Source organism: Eptatretus burgeri, chromosome 1 (genome assembly GCF_056783735.1).
Source record: "Eptatretus burgeri isolate ZD-2024b chromosome 1, Ebu_testis_v1, whole genome shotgun sequence".
Lineage (NCBI taxonomy): Eukaryota > Metazoa > Chordata > Myxini > Myxiniformes > Myxinidae > Eptatretus > Eptatretus burgeri.
Genome location: NC_140961.1, coordinates 129,674,830 through 129,687,582, shown reverse-complemented (window position 1 = coordinate 129,687,582; position 12,753 = coordinate 129,674,830). Strand labels below are relative to the sequence as shown.

The 12,753-nt window shown below is 49.7% G+C and overlaps 1 protein-coding gene and 1 long non-coding RNA gene across 7 annotated transcripts in view; one reads left to right on the top strand and one right to left on the bottom strand.

Annotated features, from left to right (window-relative positions):
• Positions 1–12,753, bottom strand: part of LOC147035409 (uncharacterized) — a 116,575-nt gene that overhangs the window by 28,596 nt on the left and 75,226 nt on the right. For 3 of the 4 annotated variants that reach the window (XR_015062340.1, XR_015062342.1, XR_015062333.1), the window contains exon 6: positions 12,388–12,520. This is a non-coding gene — a long non-coding RNA (uncharacterized LOC147035409). Of the gene's footprint in view, positions 1–12,387; positions 12,521–12,616; positions 12,679–12,753 lie in introns of all 4 variants that reach the window. The other variant, XR_015062337.1, reaches the window with a different exon arrangement.
• LOC147035411 (lysyl oxidase homolog 2-like) overlaps positions 1–12,753 on the top strand; it is a 201,714-nt gene that overhangs the window by 163,074 nt on the left and 25,887 nt on the right. The window lies entirely within an intron of this gene.

Sequence of the window (12,753 nt, the reverse complement as noted above, 5' to 3'; positions counted from 1 at the left end):
TGCACACAGACAGACAGCCGTCCTCGTAGCTTAGTTATTTCGATAAGTATGTGTTTCTCGTTAGAATCCATCCCCTATGTCTAATGGGAATTACGTGTACATGCACTGCGAAGTTATTTTATAGATAGGATTTTTACACATGACAACGACAAAACAACACTGCTCGAGGAAATTGTTCGCGCGCTCACGAAGCGTTTCGTTCTGGCCTGGCGCCAAATGAGAGAGTGCTTCATTTTGCGGCCAATAGGCGATAAGCGGATCAGAGCCGGGGCAGTCCTTTGCAAGAAGGTGGAGCCACGACACGCGGTCCGCCGAATGAGAGCAGGCCACGAATAAGCGGACTGCGCCCGAGAAGGACGACGAAAGAAAGGACAACAAATATTTTTTGCCCCGTCAACTCGAGCGCATGGTCTGGTTCTCTGATCGCATCTCGACGCTGGTCTGGTTCTCTGATTGCATCTCGACACTGGTCTGGTTCTCTGATTGCATCTCGATGCTGGTCTGGTTCTCTGATTGCATCTCGACGCTGGTCTGGATCTCGGATCGCATCTGTCGAGCGTGTGGTCTGATCTCGTCTCGTCGCTGGTTCTCTGATCTCATCTCGTCGCTGGCGCTGGTCGCGTTCCCTGATCTCATCTCACCGCTGGCACTGGTCTGCGTCTGGCTGCCCTGGTCCGTCTTTTGGCAACCGGAGCTCCAGGAAGGGGTGGACGTCCAGCCGCGCGCTCGCGGCCAGATAGCCAGCCGTCCTGACTCCCAGCCGAACTATCCTCCGCGGCTGGGAAGCTGAATAAAGACCATTTGGGTCCGTTTATTTTGTGTGTGCATGTATGTGTCTGTGGGCCATCTATAAGTAGGTATTGTTGAAGTGCCTTGTACATACTTGCATTGCGTAGTCGTGATAACTCTGCCCTTACGTGCTTCCCTCGTCCCCCCAATTATTGTTAATAAATACCCCTATTGTTGAATGTTTCAGCTCGTCCTTGTCCTTTCCTTCATTGGTTTAGCACGGTCCGTGTTGGGTGATTAAAAAGGCCGTTGCTGCTGTAGTTGTGCATTTGGACCGACGGGACCTCGGTAACAATCTGCTCGGGTTACGCACGGGTCGAGCACGGAAACGGCTCGTCCCATTCGAGCTCCGTCGAGGTTGTGAATTCCTCGGTAACTCGCCACGTGGGCCTCTACGTATTTTGAAGTTTGACAAATAACCCTGTACCACATGGTTGAATTATTGACGATTCACGGTCCTGTAAGGAACCCGTACCTTCGGAGTTATCCGAGGGTAACAATCTGAATTCCGGGTGTTCAGTGGAGTCGACTCTGCTGCTCCAACTCATGTTCGTGCTCGCCACCGATACTCGGCCCACAACAAATTGGTGTCAGGAGCGGGTTTCAAACCCCTCCGCCTCCACAAAATTCACGGATTCAGATCAGGGGGTGTAAGGAGCACATATAGAGCTGGTGAGGGACAATGAGGTTGAGCATGGGGAATGTTTCATGACCCGGTTCGAGCATCGGATTAACCTCCCACAGGAACGAGGGGAGACGGTGTGCCCCTTTGAACCAGGTGGGTTCGGTCGGGTCGTGCGAGGTCAGGCGGGTGCATGGTACGAACGGGGCCATGCAGAGTTTGGGGGGCGGGGAGGGGGGTAGAGATCCCGGGACCTCTTGAGGTAACACGAGTCCCCGAAGTGATTATCCCGGAGTGTGTGGTGGAGTGTGTGAGTGGTACGAGTGTGTTGAAACGTGCGAGCAGCATGAGTGAAATAGCATGCGTGAGTGCGTGCGTGGAAATGGACGGACCAAATCCAGACGGGTGTGGTGAGCCTTCTGCGCCGTGTAAAGTTATTTTGGTAACCCCGCCGGTGCCGCGAGATGCCGTGTATGAGGCCCGTTTGGCATTTCGCGAACAGCCTTCGCGCGCGCGACTACTTGGAGGGATTCAGGTGCGGAAATGTCCCGCGTTTCGAAAGAGACCGTCGCGCAGACGGTTAAAATGTTGGCGAGGGTTGTTTGAATTTGGCAAACAGGGGTCCACATGCGAGCGCGTGTGCGAAGCTCCACGTGCTGCATGCCGCGTGTTCAGTTCATGGAACGCGCAGAGCGGGTTTTCGGGATGATGTGCCCGTGCTGGCCTGCACGGGAAACCGCGCAGGTTCGGTGCATGGGTGAGGTCATCGCGAACAGCGCACGTTGGCTCACGTGGGGAATCCCGCAGAAGCGAGCGCTCAGTGTGATTAGCAGGGTGACGTCATGGCTGCACATATCACCCGATGGAAGGGACGAACGGGCAAGCTGTCGACTGCCGCCTTGGCGGTGCAAGAAAAAATTATTTTAAAAAAGCTTCGCTTCAAGTACACGGCCTGGCAGAGATGTGGCAAGCATCCTGTTTGGGCAAAGGAAGCACCAGTTAGCGGGATGGGTTTAGCTCAGTTAGATCGGCCTCATGGGGGCATGAGCCGTCCTCCATGGGGCCCGTGGACTAGTTAGTGGGAATTTAGGTTAGATTTAGAATGGGAAATGAATTTTGGGAGACATGGACAGACATGGAATGTGTAGTGGGGGAAGTAGCTTAGCTACGTAGATTAAATGGAACGTGCATTAGTTTAAGGGATGACGAGGGAGCACGAGGTAGTTTGGGGAACATAGGTAGAGTGTTGGAGTGTTGGTGTAAATTGAGAAATGGAGAAAGTGTGATAAATAAGTATGGGTCAGCGGGCCCGAGTGAGTGAGTGAGTGGAGTGAATGTGGAATGCATGGTGCAAATGAATGAGTGGGGGGAGGAGTGAATCCCACCCAAGGAACCCCGGGGTCAGTGTAATGTTCGTTAGTGGGTTTGTTAAATTTACCGAAAGGAGGTCGTTTTGTTGTTGGTGGTGTATGAAGGCACGAAACCCATTTGGAGGGGTGCAGGAGTCCATGGACCGGCTGGGAGCATGGCTGTTGAAAGGTGAGTATCGAGTAGAGGGCACCCCGGGCACCGGACAGTCGGCTAGAGTAGGCCAAGGGTCCAAGGGACCGGGATAGTGTTGTGGCCATGGGCGACCCGTCGGAAATGGGACCCGAAGCGCCAAAATGCCACGTGGGCATCGGAGGGGGGCAATGCCAGGAAGGGCAACCCCCCGCGTTCATAGGGAGCAGGTAGGCTCAGAGACAGCCTCAGGGCCCAGGGGTGCCGTCGTTATAGTTCGGCAGAGGGGGAATCACTACCAAGTGAGCCACGCTGCCCAGCTATGAAACTGCGCAAGGGCACGAGTGAAAATTTGCGGGCAAGGCCCAAATTTATAATGGACACCAACACAAGCGACGGGAATCATGGTTGTTAGAACCTATATAATAGTTTAAAGAGTCAGGCGTTTGGAAAAGCCCTGGGGTAGTTTAAAGTTTAATAAATGCTAGGATAGTTAGGAAATGTACCCCTTCGCATCATCCATCCCTTCGCTCTCTGTGGGCCGCTGGACCCACCTTGGGAAAGATTGCCGAGATCTGTAGGAGGCTATTCTGAGGCTTCGGTGGGCCTCGAGACAGGACGCTAGTCTTTCCCTATTCTCCTCCAAAAAGGATTTTAAGGGTTGGGAGTCGGTTTGGTTGACAGGATAGGTTAGCTGGACAAAGACAGAAAGGGGGTTAGGGAGAAGAAATTATAAATAATAAAATAAAATAAAATAAAGAGGGGCTAAATTTCTTTGTTTTGTTGTTGCAAATTAAGGGAGTGGGTATGGACAGAAACAGGCAAAGGCGATAGGTTGGGGGGAGTCCGTAGGTTAGGTCCGAGCCTGTTGCCGGAGCGACCGGCACCACCACACTCCCTCCACAAACCTCACGGAACGACACCAGAGGCCGGCCAGCTTCACATGCCGGCCTGTGTTGTGCTACATGTCCTGGTCCGCATTTGCCAAGCCTTGTTTGCCTGCTTCTGTCATGACCCCATGCCTGCTACCCTTATTTGCATCGCCCCTGTGTTCACCATCACCATGTGCTCCAGGATCTCCTTCAGAGTGTGTTGCAAGGACTGCCCTGCAGGCAGCCCCATCATTCATCACTTTTTGTTCTTGCATACGTTCCAGTCCATCTCCATCCAATTCCATGAGCCAGAGACTGCATTGAGCAGCCTGGCAACCTCTTCTGCATGAAGGCCACTTCAAATGGCCTGTGGGACGGCGCATGGCCTGCCGTGTTAGGGTGAGTTGCCTCCAGCAGCTGGGGGTATGAAAGAAATAGAGAAGAAAGTTCACTGAAATACTCAAGGGGGACCTTTTGAGCAGGCCCTGAGGATGACTGACCTTCAGCTGCTGTGCACTCACCCACACAAAAATGACTGATTTGCTGTGCCTTTTTCCCCACAGATCACAGGTCCTGGGCCATGGTTAGTGTAAATATTAGGTAAAATTGAAAATAAGTTTGACCCACCTGTTGTCTGTCGCAGCACCGGCAATTTTAGTCAAGTCGTCTGTGCGAGTCTGTTAGTTCGTTACGCAGCACATTAGGTTATATATTTTTGGGACATGTATGAAAAAGTCGCACTCAGGGATCCGAAGGTAAAATGTACTAGGGGAAAACTTACACATGCTGGTCACACGCAAATTTGACGACTCGGGAAGAGTCTGTAAAAAGGGGAGGGGGCAGTGTTACGAATTTGGAAGCCTTGTGCACACAGACAGACAGTCGTCCCCATAGCTTAGTTATTTCGATAAGTATGTGTTTCTAGTTAGAATCCATCCCCTGTGTCTAATGGGAATTATGTGGACATGCACTGCGAAGTTATTTTAAAGATAGGATTTTTACACTTATGACCGCCAACAACAACACTGCTCGAGGAATTGTCCGCACTGTTCGCGTGCTCAGGAAGCGTTTCGTTCTTGCCTGGCGCCAAATGAGAGAATGCGTCATTTTGCGGCCAATGGGCGACGAGCGGATCAGAGCTGAGGCGGTCCTTTGCAAGAAGGCGGAGCCGCGACAGACGGTCCACCCAATGAGAGCAGGCCACGCATGAGCGGACCGCGCCTGAGAAGGACGACAAAAGAAAGAACAAATATTTTTGCGCCCCGTCAGCTCGAGCGCGTGGTCTGGTTCTCTGATCGCATCTCGACGCTGGTCTGGTTCTCAGATTGCATCTGTCGAGCGCGTGGTCTGATCTCTTCTCATCGCTGGTTCTCTGATCTCATCTTGTCACTGGCCTGGTTCCCTGATCTCATCTTGCCGCTGGCGCTGGTCTGCGTCTGGCTGCCCTGGTCTGTCTTTTGGCGACCAGAGCTCCGGGAAGGGCTGGACCTCCAGCTGTGCCCTCGCGCCTGGTAGCCAGCCGTCCTGACTCCCAGCCGAATAAAGACCATTTGGGTCCATTTTTTTTTGTGTGTGTGTGTGTATGTGTCTGTGGGCCCAGTGTATAAGTAGGAATTGTTTAAGTGCCTTGTACATACTTGCATTGCGTAGTCATGATAACTCTGCCCTTACGTGCTTCCCTCGTTTGCCCGATTATTGTTAATAAATACCCCTATTGTTGAATGTTTCAGCTCGTCCTTGTCCTTTCCTTGATTGGTTTATCACGGTGTGTGTTGGGTGATTAAAAAGGCCGTTGCTGCTGTAGTTGTGCATTTGGACCGACGGGACCTCGGTAACCATCAGCTCGGGTTACGCACGGGTCGAGCACGGAAACGGCTCGTCCCGTTCGAGCTCCGTCGAGGGTGTGAATTCCTTGGTAACTCGCCACGTGGGCCTCTAGGTATTTTGAAGTTTGGCAAATAACCTTGTACCACGTAGTTGAATTATTGACGATTCACGGTCCTGTAAGGGACCCGTACCTTCGGAGTTATCCGATGGTAACAATCTGAATTCCGGGTGTTCGGTGGAGTCGACTCTGCTGCTCCAACTCGCGGTCGTGCTCGCCACCGATACCCGGCCCACAACAATATGTTGGCAGTCACATCAACCTCTGAGTCTCTGCAGTCTTATCCAACCAAAAAGGAGGAATGCAGGTTGAATCAGTTTTCGTTGCACCCCCGAATATCGAGAATCCTCCAGAGGGAATCTCGATTCACTGAATCAAACACTTTGTGGAGATCAACATAGGCTGCGAGGATCCTCTGCTGAACTGAAACTCTCATCTGCGTTTGGTGATGACCTTATGAGCAAGGATTCGGTCAATTGTTCTCTTTGGTGTGAAGCCCGACTACTCTGGGTGCTGGTGTTCAAGCAGATGGTCGCAAACCTTATCAAGAACAAGAATTATCCGAGTAAAGATTTTGCCCGTCACCCCTCAGTGGTTGTTGCAGTTCTGGCGATCACCCTTGCCTTTCCAGAGAGGGACAACAAGGCCCCTCTTCCAGTCAGTTGGGACAATGCCTGTGCTCAAAACAGAGCAGAGAACTGCATGCGATGACAGGAGTACAGCATTTCCACTAGCCTTGAGAAATTCAGTATGGATGCCACAGATCCCAGGGGCTTTACCTCCTTTCAACTGGTTCACTGCAGCCTTTGTTTACACAAATGAAAGCAGTTCACAGTTGATTGGAGGGTCAGCAATTGGGGATAGTAATACCCCTGACATCCAACTCAACAGCTGATGGGTAAGCCTGGTGCAGCCACTCAAAGTATCCAGCCAGCTGGCTTTCATTTCAGACTCCTGTGTGCAGAGCTCATCACCCTCTGCTCTAATTGCAGTGCACTGAGGGATGGGCTTGGAGGAATGCAATGCACAGATTCCTCTATAAGCAGGATGAGAATCACTAGACCACAGGTGATGCTCTACCCCTTCACAGATTTCTCTCACATTGGTCTCCTTGTCTGCCTTCAGCACGCCGACAGTTTTACGACTCAGCTCCCTGAATAACTCAGTTCTGCCATTAAGCCTGGCCCTGCGACGCTGGACAATGGTATCCATTGTCATCCGGAAGACAAAGTTCCGCTTCATCTAATAGTGGGTTCCAAGACAACCACCAACAACATCAAGGATGGTAGTTTTGAAGGCACTCCACAACCCATCAGGATTCCCTAAAATAAGCAGAACCCTCCAGATCCCCACTCAACTTGTTCGCAAACTCCTCAGTTACTCTCTTATCCCTGAGCGTGTCAACATCAAGCCGAGGCTGGGATGGTACCATGGTCTTGGATTTGAGCTGCAACTTCAGAGTTGCTACAAGCCTGTGGTCAGTATTGAGGAACTGAGCACTCTGGTAGACCCTGCAGTTCTGGATCATCCTCCAGTGACTATCAACGAGCACATGGTCAATCTCCTTTGCCACACCACCAGTGTTGGAATACCAAGTGCAGTGATGAGCCTGTAGGTACTGAAACCATGAACCAGCCACACCAACTCCATGACTTCTTGCAAAGTCAAGGAACTTTGTGCTATTCTGGTTCACAGTTCCAGACCCATGGGGACCAACACATGTCTCATAACCATCTCTATCAGTTCCAGTCTATGCATTGAAATCCCCCAAGACTGCTTGCCTGTTAGAAGCAGAGGATGCAAGACAAAACAAGAGGCAGTAGAATACAGTGATGCCAGCAACCTGTCTGTGATGCAAAACTAACAGGCCTAGACACCCAGCTTCATCATTGGAGATCCCAATGATTTTGAATGCCTTTCTATGGTGTCAAGAAGGGCAAGGTATGAGGCAGGTGCAGTACTCCATCAAGCTGCCAATGAAGACCTTCCAAGTTGTCAAATAGCCAGTTGAAAGCATGAAATCCTGCCACCACAATAAGTGGAAGTTTTTTTTAAAGTTGTCAAAAGTTCAGACTGGCTAAGACCTTGCATGATGAAGGATTGATGCCCACTTGGTGGCTGGCTTTGGAAGCCATCTTGGAAACATGATCTGCCAAAGAAAAATCATGGCTGATGGTGAGACCCAAACGTTTGAGTGACTTAACATCTTCAAATGATTTGTTGAGGTAGTAGATGGCAGTGTTTGACAGATGGTCCTTTTGGAGAGACAAGGTGAGTGTGTGGGATTTCGCGGGGTTGAAAGACATATTCCAAATTTGGACCAGCTCCTGATTATATCATGGTCTGCAGAGAGGGAAGAGGCTCCTGTCTGCTTGTCTGAAGCATGAGTAATGATATGGCAGAGCATGGAATCATCAGCAGAGAGATAGGCAAGATTTTACAGGGAATCATGCAGAAAGATCAATGATGAAGACGAGGATGTTGGCTAACTTTCAGGCAGACATTAACTGACCCAGAGAGAATGACCATGTGAACAGACCAGAAAGAGGATGAGCAGCAGAACAGGTTTTTGGATATGTGCACTGATGACATCTGGGTCTGTCATGGAATCAGAGTTGAGGTTAGCCAGAAACCTCTCCACCTTTTCAAGTGGGAAAGATGCAGTGTCGAGGAGTAGTTGGGTACATATATGAAAATATATGTACTATATTGTCATGTGCAGGGGGTTATAATCCTACCTGGATAGATGGCAAAGCTTCTCCCATGAAGGCTACGACCGAGACTAGGAGATTAATGCGCACGCGTTAATGGACCGTAATGGCGGAGAGATGATCCACCCAGGAGGAGCACAGCATTGGGGCGCTGCACCAGGACAGCACAATGCTGCAGTGTCTTAAAAAGAATACATTTAATGAAAAATAAAACAAATATTCACGAAGGACGATAACTCAAAAGGAAATGATAACAATATGAAATAAATAAATCCTAAAGTCGAGGCCTTACACACACACTCAAATACAGACAACGGGGAAACAAAATAAAAAGGGAAACCCTCCTGTCAACTATTCTTGCACTTAGCTTGGCCCAGAGCTGATCCTTGTGGAACTGGAATGGAGGCGCTTCTCCCGTAGTGGAACGAACACACTCCAGGCAATCCGCGAGTGGCACGCCACATAATGGCTCAAAGCTCCAGTGTAACGGCTTCGGGTGATCCGATCATCCTCATTGACCCAACCAGAAGCAATAGGCCAGCGTCTTACTTCACCACACAAGCCAAACTACCTCAATGGCCGTGTCGTCCTCCTTGGTGTGCGCTCAATCTCCACTCTCGCCTCTCCAACACAATGCACCTTGTGCCTCCACTCTGATCATGGCTCTCCCAAAATGCTAAGCCAACTCCTTCTTTAAAATGTGCAACCTCTCCTGTGCGCTCCCTATCGTTCACCTCTCAAAATGTGCCACTATCTTCATCGTAAATGCACAAGCTGCCCTTGTCACTCCACTTTTCTCTGTCCTATTTTATCCTCTGCCTCCGGGGTGTGGCCTGCTCGTACCAAACCTGGGAAGGCAGGGCTTCTCCAGCTCGGCGAGCTTCTGAAGTCACGCCCATCAATCGTCCCTCAGGGCGTGACTTCGCTTGTCAACCTTTGAAGGTGAGGCTTTCTGCCTGTTTGTTGTGGTTTCAGGGACGTGTTCCCCACCTTTATTGCTGATCTTGAAATATAAAAAAAAAACAAAGGGAAACATCACAGAGGACAATTATATACTGGGGAACTTATTCTTACTCCCTCAGCTAATTAACACCACACCACCCCTTGTGTGGTAACATGTCACACTTAAGCTCACAGATTGCCTACTTACTACATTGAGAAGCTTTCTACTCGTCCACGGACCAAGCAACTCCACACAATGCTATTCCCTATTAGGTTCTTCCATCTACCCCCACAATCGTAATAAAGCCCCCTCCCCGGAACTGTAGCTCCTGCAAGGTTCAATGCAGGCATTACCATTCCGGCCTTACCACTTACTGACTCACACCTAATTCGTTTATGAAATAAATTAAATGGGGCTGTAGGAAGTGAGCCATAGCTAACTTACCTATTTCCCTTAATGCTTTACACCCCTTAAACACAACAATTCAAATACTTGCAAAGCTCTTGGTTCCTCGCTGCTAACTCCTAGGGCAGGTAGAAAATGTCAGAGAACACACACAAAAACCTACTATAATTGACAAAACCTGAACCAAAAATTTATTTTAATGTTTGTACAACTCCCTTCGAAAGACTACATTCCTCGTTGGATGCCACGGTACCCAATCTGACCTGCGGAGCCATCCCAATTTACCTAATCCAAAAATCCACATGGATTTAGTGAACCATCCTCACACACATACGTACAGTAAACCCAATATCAATCATTCATTCCAACCCTGCAAGACCATGGCTTCATGTTATTACACACATGCGTGATCCTCAACTGGGCAGCGGGAAGGTACCATACAACAAAAATGATGGGGGCTCTTCTGCTTGTGGTACCCACAGTCCAAAAACAAGTCACCTGACTTACAACTTCTTTGCCCCCCCCCTTCTACCCCCTTCAACTATTTTGTCCCTGACAGCCAAACAGCTCCTTGGCTGTACGCCCCATTGGGGACGGTCTCCACACACCCAGGCTCTCATGGCCTCATACGGGTCGCCAGGGGTATCTCTACTGCTGGTCGCCCAACCAGATCTCACCATCCAATGGGTCTCCATTTCCAGACACCATAGGCTGCCAGGGACAAATTACCTCGGGGGGGGGGGGCGCAGTCACCGCTCCTCCAGAGGTTGATCCATTCCTGCAGTCCCACATATCTTCCCTACCCACACAGTCCAACATCTCATTTCCTCCCCTGTTGCCATTCAATTACTAAAACATTGTAATGCAAAAATGATGATCGTGTTCCTCTACTGCCATGGCCTGCTTACATGTTACAATTCATATTCATTCTTGAAACAATTCAATTTGTTACACATTACAGACATCAACTCCACAAGACCATTTTTGGTTTCTAAACCAATCCGATTACTGACCATTGAGTCACTCTCGCTCGCTCTCATCCTAATTACCAATGTCCAAATTTGTAGCAAAACTGAACACTTGGGACAGTAAGCATCAAGGCACCTTACTCTAGGTGTAAGTCGTCGCAGATTGGTGGGGTCTAAGCATGTCATCCACCCCTTCTAAATTCCCAGGTCACCCTTTTAATCCATCCCTGTGGATTTGTTGCTTTCAATCTCCCTAGGTTCTGAATTCTTTATTTATTTTAATTTGACTATCACTCCAAAATCTTGAATATCACCCCGGCTAATGTTTGAGCGCAATCGTAGACTTGAGGCACACCCTCGATGAGTTGTCAGAGAATCAAATCAGTCACAATAACTGTGTCTGCAAACATTCTTGCAAGAGGCAGCAGGATCTGTGCCTGCACCCCTCCCCCTCACCCTCCCTCCAGGATAAGGTAGACCCAAATTTCTTTCATCCACTCCCAGTAACCTACATCCTCCTCCAGGATCTGGTAGACCTAGATTTCTCTCATCCACTCCCAGTAACCTATATCTTCCTCCGGGGTCCGGCAGACCCAAATTTTTCTCATTCGTTCCGCGAAGCCGACCTCCTCTGGGATCTGGTAGTCCTAGAGTTCTCTCATCCTGTCCTGTTCGATGCCTACATCCTCCTCCGGGATCTGGTAGGCCTAGAGTTCTCTCATCCACTCTCGTTCGATGCCTACATCCTACTCTGGGATCTGGTAATCCTAAAGTTCTCTGGTCCATCACCAGAAGCCTGTATCCACCTCCAGGATTTGGTAAACCTGGAGTTCTCACATCTTCCCTCAGTCGATGCCTGTATTCTCCTCCAGGAAAAACTGTCCACGGCTAAAATGCAGGCAGACATTGCCACAGCCCAGCGGTCCCAGCCAAAACTGCACCTCCTGGGCGCGCCAGGCCGAGGGCGGAACAAGGCCACGACCGGCTTACTCACAACCAGATGAGGATAACTCCCTGGCATGCACGGACGTTGGCAACCACCCTCCTCCATCCACGATAGACAAAAGCCAGACAAACAGCCACTATGGTTAACGCGAATGCCATCACCTGACCTTGGGCTGTTACGCTCGTCTGCTCGGCTGCCTGCGATGAGAGTTGGAGTGAGTGTTTTGGCGTCGTGCAGGTCTTACTCCAGCTTCTCTGCTTGAATTCCCTGTTCCTTTTCTTTCTGTTTGAATTTCTTACAGCTCCGACTTTCTTCCTGTCAACGTCTTTTCATCACCTTCTGGGGTTCACTCTTGGATGACTGCAGTTCAGTACCTGGTATTTCACAGGCAGGGCGATTCATCAGTGTGTATGCCGTCTCTTGGACGGACATTTAGCTAGGCCTCACATCTGTTGGAATCCCCCCTCCTCCTCTCCCTCCACCCTCCCCACTCCCTCTACCTCCCCCACCCCTGTCTCTGTCTCTGTCTCTGTCTCTGTCTCTGTCTCTGTCTCTGTCTCTGTCTCTGTCTCTGTCTCTGTCTCTGTCTCTGTCTCTCTCTCTCTCTCCCCGCGACAGGTATTTGTTCATATGGTGCTGAAGTTGAAGTTGATCTTATAGTTCTGAATAATAAGGCCTGCACCAGCCTCCATACTGTGAAATCATAATGTAATGTTCATGTCATTCATTCCAAGATGCATACATACCGGTAATCACGTTGGAGAAGGAATGTCACATGAGCACACACTTGCACATTAAGTTGAAAGAGTCGAAAACAAATTGCACTCAGTTATGTATTGTGATTCGCACGAGGTGATGGTCTGTCTCCATCTTGAAGCACTGGAGGGGGAAAATGATTGGACAGGAATAAGAAAGTGATTCCACAGTCATAAGAAAAAGGAAATGTAGGTTGACAATGTAGAAATGTAATATAACCTCATTGACAAGGTTGACAAGATGGATTCGTTGATGGATGCAGGACTTGGGAGGGTTAAAGGCTTGAAGGGAAGGGGGAATAAAGGGCATGTTATCTTATCTCATGCGTGGTTGTTGGAACAGCCCATTCTACATCT